This window comes from Cicer arietinum, chromosome 1, assembly GCF_000331145.2.
Source record: "Cicer arietinum cultivar CDC Frontier isolate Library 1 chromosome 1, Cicar.CDCFrontier_v2.0, whole genome shotgun sequence".
Classification (NCBI taxonomy): domain Eukaryota; kingdom Viridiplantae; phylum Streptophyta; class Magnoliopsida; order Fabales; family Fabaceae; genus Cicer; species Cicer arietinum.
In genome coordinates this window covers 30,388,777-30,404,769 of record NC_021160.2, presented here as the reverse complement: position 1 = coordinate 30,404,769, position 15,993 = coordinate 30,388,777, and positions in this window count along the sequence as shown.

Genomic DNA, 15,993 nt, shown 5'->3' with positions numbered 1-15,993 from the left:
TTTTCGTTTTTCTTTGCTTCCTTTAAGTTCGAGAATTGAAACCCAGGGCTAGTGGGTGAGAAAGATCAAGTTCCCAACTCCTTCCTCCTTCTCGGATTCAAAAACGGAGTTAGGGATTTCAAAGCCGTCAAACACAAACCTCCCCGTTTCATCTAGATCTAAGCTTCATTCCGCGAAGAGATAGAAGGGAAAGTTGTTCACCACCACACTACGGTGCCAGTGAACTAACTTTGGAAGCGACGTCGCGAGCGGAGATTTTGCCGGATTTACTCGCGGTACTGGAAACACACATTAAAGCTAACGTTAAGGTAATGGCTCCTTCCAAACTTCTAGTTTGCATTTAGGGACTTATCTATGGTTGTGTGGAAAAGAATTTTGTTAGGGTTAAAGTGTTGATTTGGGGGAAAATGAATCTAAGGCTTTATGGGTAAAATCTTAGAGTTAGTTTTTGGTTATATTGATGAATGTTTCGTGGAAAATGAATTTAAACTCATTTATGTATGATTTTGAGTAAATGAAACTTGTTGTGTTTGAGTGGTGGATTGTGTTGATTTGTGTTCGTCGTATTTGACGTGTTCTTAATTAATACTGATGAAATTTGATATGTGTATGGTTGGATTTTGTGGAGAAATGAATTGATGTGTTTTGGTATGAGTTGTGGATTGGATCTGATAATAGGTTTGAGTTGTTTTGTGTGGAATTTGAAAACCATTAGAGTTAAACGAGTATTAAGAATGGGGAATCTCTTAATGTCTACGTTTACTTAATGTTGGCGTGAAAACCATTAGAGTTAAACGAGTATTAAAAATGGGGAATCTTTTAATATCTCGGTTTACTTAATGTGTGTTTGTGAAAATCGTTTAAGTTAAACGAGTATTAAGAATGGGGAATCTCTTAATGTTTTGATTACTTAATGTGTGTTTGTGAAAATTGTTTAAGTTAAACGAGTATTAAGAATGGGGAATCTCTTAATGTCTTGTTTACTTAATGTTTGTTTTGAAAATCGTTTAAGTTAAAAGAGTATTAAGAATGGGGAATCTCTTAATATTTCTGTTTGCTTAATGTTTGTTGTGAAAATCGTTTAAGTTAAATGAGTATTAAAAATGGGGAATCTTTTAATATCTGCATTTGCTTAACGATTGTTGTGGATGGAGTCAGTGTATGCTCATGCATTTCGTTTTGGTAAATCGTGTTGACCCATGATAGGTGGCACCTCGGTAAACAGTACTGACCCGTGATAGGTGGTACGTTTACGGTTTACGTTTTTGGTAAATTGTGGTGACCCGTGATAGGTGGCACCTCGGTAAATAGTACTTTGGCCTGTGTTAGGCGGTACGTTTACGATTTACGCTTTTTCTTTTAGTAAATCGTGCTGACCCGTGATAGGTGGCACCTCGGTAAACAGTACTGACCCGTGATAGGTGGTACGTTTACGCTTTACGTTCTTGGTAAATTGTGGTGACCCGTGATAGGTGGCACCTCGGTAATTGGTACTTTGGCTTGCGATAGGCGGTACAATTATGACTTACGGCCCTTAGAGGAGGGTTTTGGTTTGGAATTCCGAGTCGATGCATTTTGGCATATACACAGCGCATTAGGGTGCTTGGCACGCGAGTTGTGTTTGATTCAAGTTTATGATTGGGTGTCTTGATTTTGAGTTGTTGTGGTAATTGAGTGTTTTGAATTTGAGTTGTCGTGGTAAATTGTGTTTGTCCGTGAGAGACTGCACAGGTGTTTGTCCGTGAGAGACTGCACCCTGGTAAATTGTGTTTGTCCGTGAGAGACTTCACAGGTGTTTGTTGTAAGACCCATAATTTTAAAGTATACTTGATGTATTTTTGTGTATTTTGGATATTGGCTGCGGTGAATCTTTTACGAAGAATTTAATGCGTTATGGGTGAAATGGTAATTTAACAAATAAAGATATAAAAAGGAAGGAAGGAAATAGAAAGGAAGGAAAAAGAAAGAAAGGAAAAGGGAAGGAAAGAAAGAAATCTAAAACTCCTTCTTCTTCCTCTGACCACGCGAACACCCCCATCTCCCCTTTTCTTCTTTCATTGGTTTTGCTTTCTTTTTCTATCTTTGGCTTCAAGAATAGAAACCCAAGGATTAGTGGGTAAGAAAGCAAGGATTTCTCAACTTCATTCTTCTTGGTTGATTGGAAAACGAAGAAAAACGGTGTTAGGGATTTCAAAACCGTCAAACACACACCTCCCCGTTTCATCTAGATCTAAGCTTCTTTTCGCGAAGAGATAGAAGGGAAAGTTGTTCTCTACCACGCTATGGTGCTAGGGAACCAACTTTGGAGGCGACGTTGTGAGCGGAGATTTTACCGGATTTACTCGCGGTACCGTGTTCGCACGTTAAAGCTAACGTTAAGGTAAGGGCTCCTTCCAAACTTTTAGTTTGCATTTAGGGACTTATCTGTGGTTGTGTGGAAAGGAATTTGTTAGGGTTGAGAGTGTTGATTTGGGGGAAAATGAATCTCATCTAGATCAAGCTTCTTTTCGCGAAGAGATAGAAGGGAAAGTTGTTCTCTACCACGCTATGGTGCTAGGGAACCAACTTTGGAGGCGACGTTGTGAGCGGAGATTTTACCGGATTTACTCGCGGTACAGTAATCAAACGTGAAAGCTAACGTGAAGGTAAGGGCTCCTTCCAAACTTTTAGCTTGCATTTAGGGACCTATCTGTGGTTGTGTGGAAAAGAATTTTGATAGGGTTGGAGTATCGATTTGGGGGAAAATGGATCTAAGGCTTTATGGGTAAAATCTTAGAGTTAGGTTTTGGTTATATCGATGAATGTTTCTTGAAAAATGAATTTAAACTCAGTTATGTATGATTTTGAGTAAATGAAACTTGGTTTGTTGAGTGGTGGATTGTGTTGATTTGTGTTAGTCGTATTTGACGTGTTCTTAATTAATATTAATGAAATTTGTTGTGTGTATGGTTGGATTCTGTGGAGAAATGAATTGATGTGTTTTGGTATGAGATGTGGATTGGATCTGATAATAGGTTTGAGTTGTTTTGTGTGGAATTTGAAAACCATTAGAGTTAAACGAGTATTAAAAATGGGGAATCTTTTAATATCTCGGTTTACTTAATGTTGTTTTGGAAAATCGTTTAAGTTAAATGAGTATTAAGAATGGGGAATCTCTTAATGTCTACGTTTACTTAATGTTGGCGTGAAAACCATTAGAGTTAAACGAGTATTAAAAATGGGGAATCTTTTAATATCTCGGTTTACTTAATGTGTGTTTGAGAAAATCGTTTAAGTTAAACAAGTATTAAGAATGGGGAATCTCTTAATATTTCTGTTTGCTTAATGTTTGTTGTGAAAATCGTTTAAGTCAAATGAGTATTAAAAATGGGGAATCTTTTAATATCTCGGTTTACTTAATAATGGTACTTTGGTCTGCGATAGGCGGTACAATTATGATTTACGGCCCTTCGAGGAGGGTTTTGGTTCGGAATTCCGAGTCCATGCATTTTGGCATATACGCATCGCATTAGGGTGCTGGGTACACGAGTCGTGTTTGATTCAAGTTTATGATTGAGTGCTTTGAATTTGAGTTGTCGTGGTAATTGTGTTGAAATTGCAAAGTGATATGAATTGTTTATTGTGTGTAAGTGTGATGGGTTGTAAAACTATTTCGAAACTCAATTTGTCGTGGTGATCGTGTGGGAATTACTAAGTGTTAAGATGTGAAATTGTGTATGAATGTGATTGAGTTAGTTTATGTATTTTTGGAAGAATAAGCAGGGAAATCGATTTTCCAATCGATTTGATGAGTTGCAGAGACTTCACAAATTTGACAAAATCGATTTGCCAATCGATTTCGCATTATGTTTTTCAAAACCTTTTAAGAAATCGATTTGGAAATCGATTGGCAGTAAGACAGGAACTCAGCAAAACTGACAAAATCGATTTGGAAATCGATTGGCATCAACATAGGGGCTCAGTTATTCATTCAATTGATTTCCCAATCGATTGAATTAAGCCCAGAGTTCAGTTTTTACAAAAATCCTTCATCCAAATCGATTTCCCAATCGATTGGCCCAGTGAAAATTCTTATTTTGAGTTAGATAACAGCTTGCTCATTGATTTATCAATGTCTTGGTTAGTTATGTGTTACTTGAGGGATTGAGAACCTTATTTTGATTTCATTTTTATTTGGCAAGTGTTACATGAACTTTTAGCATATGGAAAATCCTTTTAAGGTGCATGCTTAGATGAAAGGTTATTTTGTGCATTTAAAAACTTAAATGTTATGTGTTAACTGTTAATTTTGGTTGGTGACCCTTTACAACTATTGTGGAAATTTGGGCTTTGCTCTCAGATGAGAGCTAGGACGATCCTACTGGTTCGTACCCTACGGATGGGAATGCTTGATTGGAGCTATGTTAGGAGGATCTCACGGGGCGCGTGGAGATCACTCAGGGTGTATAGCTATAATTTTTTGAAGAATGATCATATTAGGATGACATAGAGGGAACTTATGTCTTTTTTTTGGATTACGTTATTTTGAACTGGAAAACTATACATTTACTAATATTGTCAGCTTGACATGTTATTTTCAGTGGGTTACATGTACCACTTTTTGATGTCTAAATATTTTGGATTTATATTTTGAGAAATTTTTCCGCTGCTTTAAATTATAATGACTCAATTATTTATCCAAAGGTATTTCCTTATTTGTAATTCCTTTGTTTTTATTTTAATTTCTTATTTTAAAAAAAAATACACCCTCGCTTTGAAAATCGGGGTGTTACATTTGTCCGTGAGAGACTACACCCTGGTAAATTGTGTTTGTCATTCCTTTGTTTAGGATTTACTCCTCTCGCGGAGGGTTTTGTTTGGAATTGTGTGATAGCATGTTTTATTGCAAAACTAGTTCGAAACCCAATTTTTCGTGGTGATCGTGTGGGAATTGCTAAGTGTTAAGATGTGGAATTGTGTATGAATGTGATTGAGTTAGTTTATGTATTTTTGGAAGAATATGCAGGGAAATCGATTTCCCAATCGATTAGATGAGTTACAGGGACTTCCCTAATTTGACATAATCGATGTTATAATATGTTTTTCAAAACCACTTAAGAAATCGATTTGGAAATCGATTTGGCCATGCAAGAATTCAGATATTCATTCAATCGATTGCCCAATCGATTGATTTAAGCCCATAGTGCAGATTTCACTAAAAACCTTCAGGAAATCGATTTGGAAATCGATTGGCTTAGTAGAAATTCTTATTTTGAGTTAGATAACAGATTGCTCAATTGATTTACCAATGTCTTGGTTAGTTATGTATTACTTGTTGAATTGAGAACCTTATTTTGATTTCATTTTTATTTGGCAAGTGTTACATGAACTTTTAGCATATGGAAAACCCTTTTAAGGTGCATGCTAGATTGAAAGGTTATTTTGTGCATTTAAAAACTTAAATGTTATGTGTTAACTGTTAATTTCAGTTGGTGACCCTTTACAACTATTGTGGAAATCTGTGCTTTGCCCTCAGATGAGAGCCAGGACAATCCTACCGGTTTGTACCATGTGGATGGGAATGTAGAGGTGAATGCCTGACTGGAGCTATGTTAGGAGGATCTTACGGGGCGCGTAGAGATCACTCAGGGCGTTTAGTTTGTTTTGGAGAATGATCAGAATAGGTTGACATAGAGGGAACAAACGTCTCTCTTTTGATTTGTATTTATTTTAAAATGGAAGACTGTACCTATACTAATATTGTCAGCTTGACATGTTATTTTCGATGGGTTACATGTACCACTTTTTGATGTGTAAATATTTTGGATTTATAATTTGAGAAACTTTTCCGCTGCTTGTAAATTATAATGACTCAATTATTTATCCAAAGGTATTTCCTTATTTAATTATGTGTTTTATTTTAATTTCTTTTGAAAAAAAAATACACCCTCGCTTTGAAAATCGGGGTGTTACAATCCTGGTGTTCCTTTAACTTAGATCAAACATCAAAAGATGCAAAGTAAACTCATAGGGAATACATGTTCTGAAGACTGCACTCTAAAACATCACATATGTATTTTGAATTGTTTCCATAAAATAAAAAGTTTTTTTCATCAAAACTCTTAAGGGTCAGAGTTCTTCAAACCAACTTAGTTTTAACAATCTATCCCTTTTTGATGATGACAAACATCTATTGTTGTTAATTTTTTAATTTTTATTTTATTTTAAAGGAGTAAAAAAATTATTATAGAATATCACATTAAACCTCCCTCTAAATGTAAGAGTGATGAGAAATAGTCTGACAAGATAGTTGAGAAAATAGAGGGAATGGAATGAGTGAGGGGAATGAGGTCTAGAAGGATGGTGGAGGTGGCAGGTTCAAAAGGAGAAGGGGTGAGGGAGGAGCAAATAAGTCTTATGATGATGTATCAAAGACTAAGTTAATGATGACTTAAGTTGTTGTCCGACCTTCTTGGTGATAAGGGATTCATAGATCTTGGTGTTGTAGGGTCAGATGTAGGAGTAGAGAGGGTAGGTGTTTGTGGAATGTTAGAGTTTGGTGGTCTTTGTGGAGTGTTAATTTCAATGGATGGTGGTGTTGGGTTTGGAGTTGTGTCTTGAGAGTGAGGGAAAAGGTTCTGTGCCAGAGGGTGGCAAAGTGTTCCACTAAAGGTGCCTCATACATCTCTTTTGTGGGGTGGGATTCAAAGTTATTTGAGGTAGAAAGTGTAGGATCAGAAGGATGGACAATTAAGTTTGTATTTTGGGTAGAAGGAATGAAAGGTTCTGGTTTTTCATTACTTATCGTATTACCAAAAATAGCACAAGAAGTAGTTTGCTAAGAATTGAATTTTATCTTATGTTTCCTCCTTAGAATGAAGTTTGCTTCGTCCTCATTGGAGTTTGTTGCTTCTTCCTCATCCTGTTCGACACAAGAAAGTCTTGGCAACCCTTTTGTGCTTATTCTCAAAGACTTGAGCAGCTTTGGGTAGAGGAAGGCAAAAAGAATCCATCTATTGATTGAATTGACACATCCTTGGTATTCCAGTTCAACATCTTTATTCTCTTCCTCAAATAGAGAGGCATAAGAGTCCTCATCTCAAGAGGTAAGGGCATGACATCCAATAGGTTGACCAAAAGTTCTATTGGAATTACCATTGGATCGAATGCACTTCTTAGGAAAGATCAATCTCGTCTTGATGACATTGGATATATTTAACAAAGGTGAAAACGAACTAACCATGTGTTCTTCTTGAATAGTGCCTCCTAATTCCTTTAGGGCTTGATGAAGGGAGTTATCATTAGTACTCTTATGATGAGTCTGGGGTAAAGAGTTGTCCTTATCTTCCCTAACCTAGAGTTCATGACACGTGACATTATGTGTTCCAAAATTAGGTTTGGTTGATTGGTCTGACTCCTTTGGGATATATTCCACATTAAGGCGTTGTGGTCTTTGCTAATGTGGTCCATTGACCCACCTTTGGGTACCACACACCCAATCAAGACCTTGAATACTACTATGTGTTTAGGTTCCAAGTGAACTAATTAGCAATTGACCTTAGGATCTTTCAACAACTCTTTATTGATCTTGAATGAGCCAACCCTTGACTCATAACCATTCTCAAGAAACATACATTCGTTAGAACATCTAGTAACAACCGTTAGGATTTTTGAGTAATCTTAATAGGAAGTCCTAACACAATACCCGATACTTCTTCATCTGTGTTTGCGTCAAAAAATTGCCAAAATTATTTAACTCAAACGTCCAAATCCATTCCTTGATATAGGTTAAAATACTTAGACCAACCAATACCAACAAAATCCTCAATAAAATCAAAGCCATTTTCAATGAGATTTTCATTGCACAGTACGAACATAAGAGACATTTCCGAGTGTAGGTTTGAGGATGAAGTTGAAGCAATTGAAGCAGAAGGTGTTCAAGGATTTTTCAATAGGTTTCAAGGTTTGAAAGAGATAAATTGTGGGAATACGTGAGGGTAGTGAGTGATGGGTAGGTTTTATGAAAACGTTTGAATTTCTAAAACCATAAGAAATGGTGTTTATTTTTAAAAAATGGTTTTAACAAAGAACATTTAAAAACAAAGATCAAATAAAACAAAGTGACACATCCAATATATCCTGATTCACCACTAACTCAATAGCTACATTCAGTCCTTTAACCTGAAGGATTCTAATCCACGAATTAACCAACTGAACTATACTTCCACTAAACACCTACTAGTCAAACTAGTTGTGTTCAAGTCTTCTCACCCTTCTAGCTTAGTATAATCAAGCTATTGAGGGATGCAGCCACTACTGGGCCAGGTTATAGAAGAGTGTGTTTACAATGTGTGTTCTGGGAAAAATATTTCTCAGAACTCAGACAAGATAAAATGTAAAGACAAGAGCGTAGAGATAGCTATAAAGTGCTTATTGTGGTACGTTTTTGCTTGTACTTTCACTGAGAGTTGCACGTTCTTTTATAGATATTTTTAGGGTGTCTGATTGTTGTCCTAATTTTAAGTAGTCAACATGTATCATGAAGTTTCGTATCAAATCTTCTAAGATTGGTTCGCATCAAACCTTGTTAAAAATATTCTAGAAAATGATTATGTGAATCTTGATATGTAGACAAAAAGAGTAGAGGATATTTGGATCATATTAATTTACATAGACCTTTAGAGTGTTTATTAGAGGATGCAAAAAAGCTTTGTCTTCTTCAAAGTGTTGACCATTGTTAGAGTGTTGACATATCAGAGCGTTGATTATTTTCAGAGTGTTGACTTATCTGAGTTTCGACTTATCTGAGTGTTGACTTATCAGAGTCATATGGTCAAATATTTGGCACAACTAATCAAAGGCAGACAATCATTTTCTTGTCACTATTCTCAAGGGATGAATAGTCAAATGCTTGTTGTAGTTGCAAAGCCAAACTAATCACAACATTGCTTGCAATAACAAAATCACTAGAGGCATATTCATAAAACTTAGAGTATGGAAATCAAAAGCGAAGTCTTGGTGTTCCTTTAACTTAGACCAAACATCAGAGGATGCAGTGGGAACTCATAAGGAATAACATGTTCAGAAGACTGCACATTAAATCATAACATTAGTGCTTTAAATAGTTCCCACAAAATAATGTTGTTATCATAGAAACACGTACGCGATCATAATTCTTCAAACCAACTTGGTTCTGATACCAATAACCACTTTATGATCATCTTGTTACAAACAACATTTAATGGTCTTAAAACCTATAACTCCTCATGTAGGGATCATTTAATCGAAGGACTTCTTTTGGAACCAAATTGATTTTATACTTAGAGTTTTTATGATAGCAAAAGTATTTTATGAGAACAATATATTTGACTTCAAAGAGTATGAAAGAAGATATGATCAAGATTTGAAGAAGATTTGATCAAGATTTATCTACAATAAAATATGAATAGAATCAATCTGAAGAATTTATAAGTACAATCTGAACAAAATACAAACATAATCAAAATAAAGAATTTACAATCTTAATCTAAACAAAATAGGAATAAAATAAATTTGAAGAATTTACAAACGCAATCTAAACAAAATACAATTCAGAATTAAACAAGGACTAAATTGAAGCCCAAATTTTATCTATAAATAGATACTCAAGGCTGAAGAAAAAAATCATCAAAAATTAGAACAGAGTAGTCTTAGAGTTCAAAGAGAGAATACTTGTTCAAATGAGAAATATTTTCTAAGTGTTCTTTTCTTAGATGTGTGAGTTATTTTTATTATCAGCTTTGTTAGAAGCAAACACTTAAATTTCCAATCTTTTGTATTCAACCCGGTAGTGGTTTAGTTCATTCTTCAATTTGGTGTTGTCAGGTTGTTAGGAGAAGACTTAGGTTGTAGGGTCAAGGTGGTTAGTTCCTCAAAAGTCTGGGGTTGTCATGTTGTTTGGGAAGACTGACTTGGAGGGTCAGATGCTTTGTAATTTAAGGTATTTGAATTAGTGAATTAAAGCCTTCCGAATGTGGGGACTAGATGTAGCCAAGTTAGTGGTGAACCAGGATAAATCTACGTGTCAAATTATTTATGCTTTTATTGCTAGTTATCTTTGAATTCGAATGCTTCTACTCTAAGTAAGTCACCAAAATTGAACTATTTTTTTATTTATTTATAAATTATAAAAAAGTTATCAACTTTGGCAAACAAAATTTAACACATTTAAACTTATGTAATGATTTGATACCTCATATTTATGTGAAATAGAAACGTTTATAAGATGTAATTGATTTAAGTTTTGATGCATGTGTGGTATTTGACATTATTGTGATATTTGATGTTGACTTTTATGCTTATGTTTGACTTAATGAGATTATGTGCATTATGTAATAGAAGTTTATGTGATGATAATGTATGATTTATGATTGAGATGTTAGGAATTGGTGATGAATATGTTGATGTAACCCCATAGTCAATGAAATAATGGCGATTCCAACTCGTGGTAAATATAGTGTTTTAAGTGGAGTATTGTATGCCAACAAGGAGAGAAACCAAAGGTTACGAGTATTTGATGTGGATATTATTTTGTCATGATATAGGTACGACATGATAAGCCTCGAATGTTGGAGAAGTACAACTAAATAAGCTTGATCGTGGAGGTCTGTTGTTATGCCTTACAACACGATTGTTAGACCTTGGTTGTATTCTGGTGGGAAATTCCTAGTTGACTTGGAGGTAACCCTTCAAATGTCAGGAGCTACCATGTAACACAAGTTTACCTCGATCGTCTCATATATGTGTGTCAGGTTGAGTTGAGGGAATCTATGAGGACAAGGCCAATATAATTTTTTTGTCTACATGTATGGTGGCATAATATCAAGCCTCATAACCTTGTACTTATGAGTAGAATGGTATAAAATAAAGAGGAGAAGTCTAAAGTATAATAGCATGCAGATCATTACTTAATATGTATGTTGACTTACCTCAATTTGTTGATGTTTTATGTGTCATACTTTCTTTCTACCCCTTTTCAAAAAATTTCCCATCGAACTTAGAGTGGTCTTAGTACCATACTTTTGAGTGGTCAAAATGGTCATATTGAGGTTGTATTTCAAGAACAATTTTCTATAATGCAATAGAACACCAATACAATTTATAATTGCTTGTTTTATCTAGGGTACATCGTGGTTTATAGTTTGCTTGCACAAATTTGGACAGTGTCGTGAAATGTCTTCAAGAGTGCAACCTGGTGATTGAAACTGCATTTTCAAATACTTTTTTATTTTATTTTATGAAAATAACAATTTTAAGACGTTTCATTTGTCACGTCTATCGAAGAAACTACTAGTTCTAGTTCTGCTTCTTTTGACCTCAACAACATGTTTTAGTTTGAGGAATATCACGTTAAATGATGTCAACAAAATATGTTATTTTTCGTAACAGTGAAAAAAGTTTTCCGTGTTTTGAAAGATGGCATTCCAGTGCTTAGTGAATGATGACTCTTCATCATATACATATTTTTCATTGTTTTTAGTCTTATTTATCTTTTATTCATTAGTTAGTTTAAGTAGTTATTTGATATATTTTGTTAATTTTGTTTCTTTGCTTTAATGAAATGTTTATGTTCTTATTTCCTTGATTAAGTAGATATTTTTCGAAGTTTTGTGTTGTTACTTTGTTTAAATGCAATGCTGAATTTTGGTGAGAAATCAACATGACCTATGTGGAGTATTTCAGCCATATCTGGAGTTGTAGATATCCAATTGGAGTCAAACCAAATGAAAATGCAAGCTACGATCCATTTCTACAACTTTCAAGAACACCCAGGAACCCAATTCAGAATTAAAAGAGCGGAAACATGCACTACACTTCAGACAGAAGATGTTGTGCGCTTGAAGCGCACCTGAAGCGCATTCGGCGCTGAAGTCACTGCCCATCCGCACCTGAAGCGCGCGATGTGCAGTAGAACACATTAAAGCTCATTTTTCTCACTTTTTAGGTATCTTTTTTACTATTGGCAAGTTGGGAGGCTTGTGCCCTAGCAAAGAAACTCATAGACAGCCGTTTCTAACATCATTGTTGCAGTTTTATCAAGAATCATTCATGAATCATTCTTGTAATTCTTCTTTAATCTCTATCTTTTGTATCTCTATCATGAGTAATTAAACCCTATTTGTTAGGGATGAGTGTAACAAGATGAAACCCTTAATTTTTTTTAATTTGATTTCTAGTTATATGAATGAGTTTATTATATTATTTTTCTCATCTCTGTGCTTAATGCTTTTTATTGCTTGATCAATATTAAAATATTCTACGATTCATATTTTGACACGGAAGGGGACTTCACGAATGCTTGAGATGAGAAATTCATGAATTTTTAGTCTAGGGATAGATGCAGAATGTAAGACCCTTAATTTTAAATTCTAATTTATGTATTTTGGGGAATTTTGTGTTGAATTTCTTAGGCGTTTTAGCCAATTTTATGATATTTTGAGTTAAATGCCAAAAATATCTTTTTGGAGACCCGATAAAATTATTCGTCGATGAATAATTTTACTTAATTAAGGTGAATCTTTTGTCGAAGAAAAAAATTTCTGAGATGCAATATTTTTCAAAAAAATTCATCTGCCCATTGAATTGCGGCGAAAGTAGATATTTTTCTGAAAAAGTGGTTGTGATGTGATGTGAGGTGATAGGCGTAATGATGATTTTTATAAAAATATCTAGATATTTGTTTAGATATTTATTATTATTTTAATATTATATATATATGTACTTAAGAAAGAAGGAAGAAAACAGAACCTAGACCCAGCCTCGCGAGATTTCTTTCCTTTCTCCTTCTCTGTTGCTAAGTTTTCTTTGTTTTTAAAATCCACAAACAACAAAAACCTTAACTTTTCTCCTAGATCTAAGCTTTGTTTCGAGAAGTGACAGAAGAGAAAGTTGCTCCTTGCCACGCTACGGTGCTAGTGGGCAAGTTTTCGACGCGACGTCACGAACTTAAATTTTACCGGAATTAATTACAGTACCGTAATCGCGCGTTAGAGCTATCGTTAAGGTAAGGGCTCCTTCCAAACTTTTAGTTTGCATTTAGGACATTATTTGTGATTTTGTAGAAAAGAAATTTGATGTATTTGAGGTGTGATTTTGTGAAAAATTAATTTAATGTGATTATGTGTAATTTAGTGGAATTTAAATTTGAGGTGTGGTTTGTGGTGATTCAAGTTTGGTGTGATTTATATGTTCATAATTATTATTATGAATTTTTGAGATGTGATTTATTTGTGGATTTTGTAGAAATTGAATTGATGAAATTTGGTTATTTATGTGTAAAAATATGGAGTTTTGAAATTGGGTGAGTTATGTTTGAATTGTTGAAATTTAATTGAGGTACTATATATGTGTTGTGCAATTGAATTGATTGAATTTGGTGTGAATTGGCGGTAATTAAATTTGATGTGTTTGAGTTACGTAATGAGTTATTTTCAAATAAATGAGTTTGAACTGAAGTTGAAATTTTACGAAAAATTTTGAGTTGTTAAAGTTGTGAAAAAATTCAAATTTTAACTAAATTAAAGAGTTTGAACAAAAAGATATATTGAAATTAACAATCGTTAGAGTTTAAAATGTCACTCTTTTAATTACTCTTTGATTGAGTTTAAAAAGAAAAAAAAGGGTTTAGAGTATTATATTAACTAAAAAATTTCGGTGCTTTAATAGTCGAGTATGTGTATGTGAAATTTGGACAATATTTATTTTTTTTAGTTTTAACTAAATAATATAGATTATTTGGTTTTAAAAGTTTGGTGTGTGAGAAAGATTTAATTTTAGGAATTTTGTTGTGTGTGAATTAATTTTATAGTGAACAAATTGTTATAAATATTTATGTTTATGTAGTTAGCTCATTGAGTCTCGAAAAGGAATGGAGACCGTTGGCACCGAGTTAGCGGTGGGGAGAACTCTGATATATTAATGTTGTTGTGGTGATTTATGGTTGAAAATTTTAGAGATTGAATATGGTGATTAATGTTTGGAAATTTTGGTGATTTATGTTAGGTGAAATTGATGTGTTCATAATTAATATTATGAATTTTTTTTGAAGAAGTTTATGTGTGGATTGGTGGAAAATGAATTTAATTCAATTTATGTGTGGATTGGATTTGGAGATGTGATTTATGTGTGTTTGTGGAAATTAAAATTAGTGTGAATAATTATGTTTGAGTATGCTCTGTGTTGTATCTGAAAAATCATTAGTGTTAAATGAATATTAAAAATAGGGAATCTTTTAATAGTTGCATTTACTTAATGATTGTGGTGAAAAGAGTCAGAGTACGCTCATGCATTTCATAGTACATGGTGACCGCAATGGGACCATGGTGATAGTGGTAACGGTGATGGGCCACATGATGATGCCATGTGAATTGTTGGTTCATCTTATCCTTGCGGGGATTGTCGTGTCGTGCTGATCTGTGAGAGATTGCACTCTAGCATGTGTTGATCTGTGAGCGATTGCACTCTAGAAAATTGTGCTGGTCTGTGAGTGACTGCACTCTTGTATGTCGTGCTGGTCTGTGAGAGACTGCACGCTAGTAAATCGTGCTGATCCGTGAGAGCTTGCACCTCGGTAATTAGTACTGGTCTGTGAGAGGCTGTACAATTATGATTTACGCCCCTCGAGGAGGGTTTTGGTTTGGAATTCCGAAATCATGCATTTTGGCATATACGCATTGCATTAGGGTGCTTGGCACGCGAGTCATGTTTGTTATACTATGATGATTGTATATACATATTCGGTTGTTGTTGTGATTTGTCGTAATTGCTTGAGGTGTGAAGTTGGGTTGATTAAGTTTTGATGTATTTATGTTTTCATAATTGATAATATTAATGTTTGAAGTGTTGATTGATTCAGAGCCATTTTAGAATTGAAAATCTACATTGTCTCAATTGTATTCGGCTACGACAATGGAGGTTGTCAAAACTTCATTTTTCAACATTGTTTATGCATTTTTGGACATATGAAAACCTTTTCGAGGAGTATGCTAAGACGAAAGGTTCTTTTGAGCATTTGCAAATATAAGAATTTTGCTATGTGATATTTGTTAATTTCGGTTGGTGACCTTTGTTGATTATTATGACCTCGAAATAATCAGAATGTATCAGTCTTTGATCAAATTAAAGCAATATTACATACACAGCGGAATTATAATGCGGCATACAAGATTAGCAATTAAAAGTAAAAAGATAAGGGATAGAATGCACCAAGATTTATCCTGGTTCAGTTGTAAACGAGACAACCTACATCTAGTCCTGACAATCCAACTGGATTTCAGCTTTTTCTCCAATAGAAAGAATTGTGAATTGTTTACAGATTGTCCAGTTTCCTCAAAACCTATCTATCTCTCACAATCTCTTTCCTATTGCTCACCCCTTGATCCTCGTAGTCAATCAGCAGACTCACACAAAATCAAAGTACGGCTCCTTCTTGATGAGGCCTCTCATCCAAGAAGATCGCCACCAGTTTCTAGCTGGATTTCTAGCAGTGGTTTTCTTTACAAAGTATTTATTTCAAACAGAATAAAAGAAGTTCTCAATCTTGAACAATGTGTCTTCTCACAAATCTGGTTATTCAATGATGGATTATGAGAACAATGTCTTTTCTCTCAAGAATACTTTTTCAGCTCTCTCAATGATTATGGATAATCTTTTTGGCTTTGATCTGAAAAAGCAATATCAGAATGTTAACAATGTGTTGTATTGTGTTAATGAGAGTTTATGAGTGTTTATAATTGTTAATGAGAGAATGATTGAAAACAGTTTATATAGTTTCTGAAAAACAACTAATAAATCGATTTGCCAATCGATTCATTAAAGTTATAAAACAGGTCTAATCGATTTGCCAATCGATTATCGCGAGTCTTGTTTTTCTTGAATCTTGAAACTACATAAGCCAATCGATTTGCCAATCGATTCTTTAAACAAACTCTTTTCAGACTTATATGCATCGATTTCATAATCGATTGCAGGTGTTTT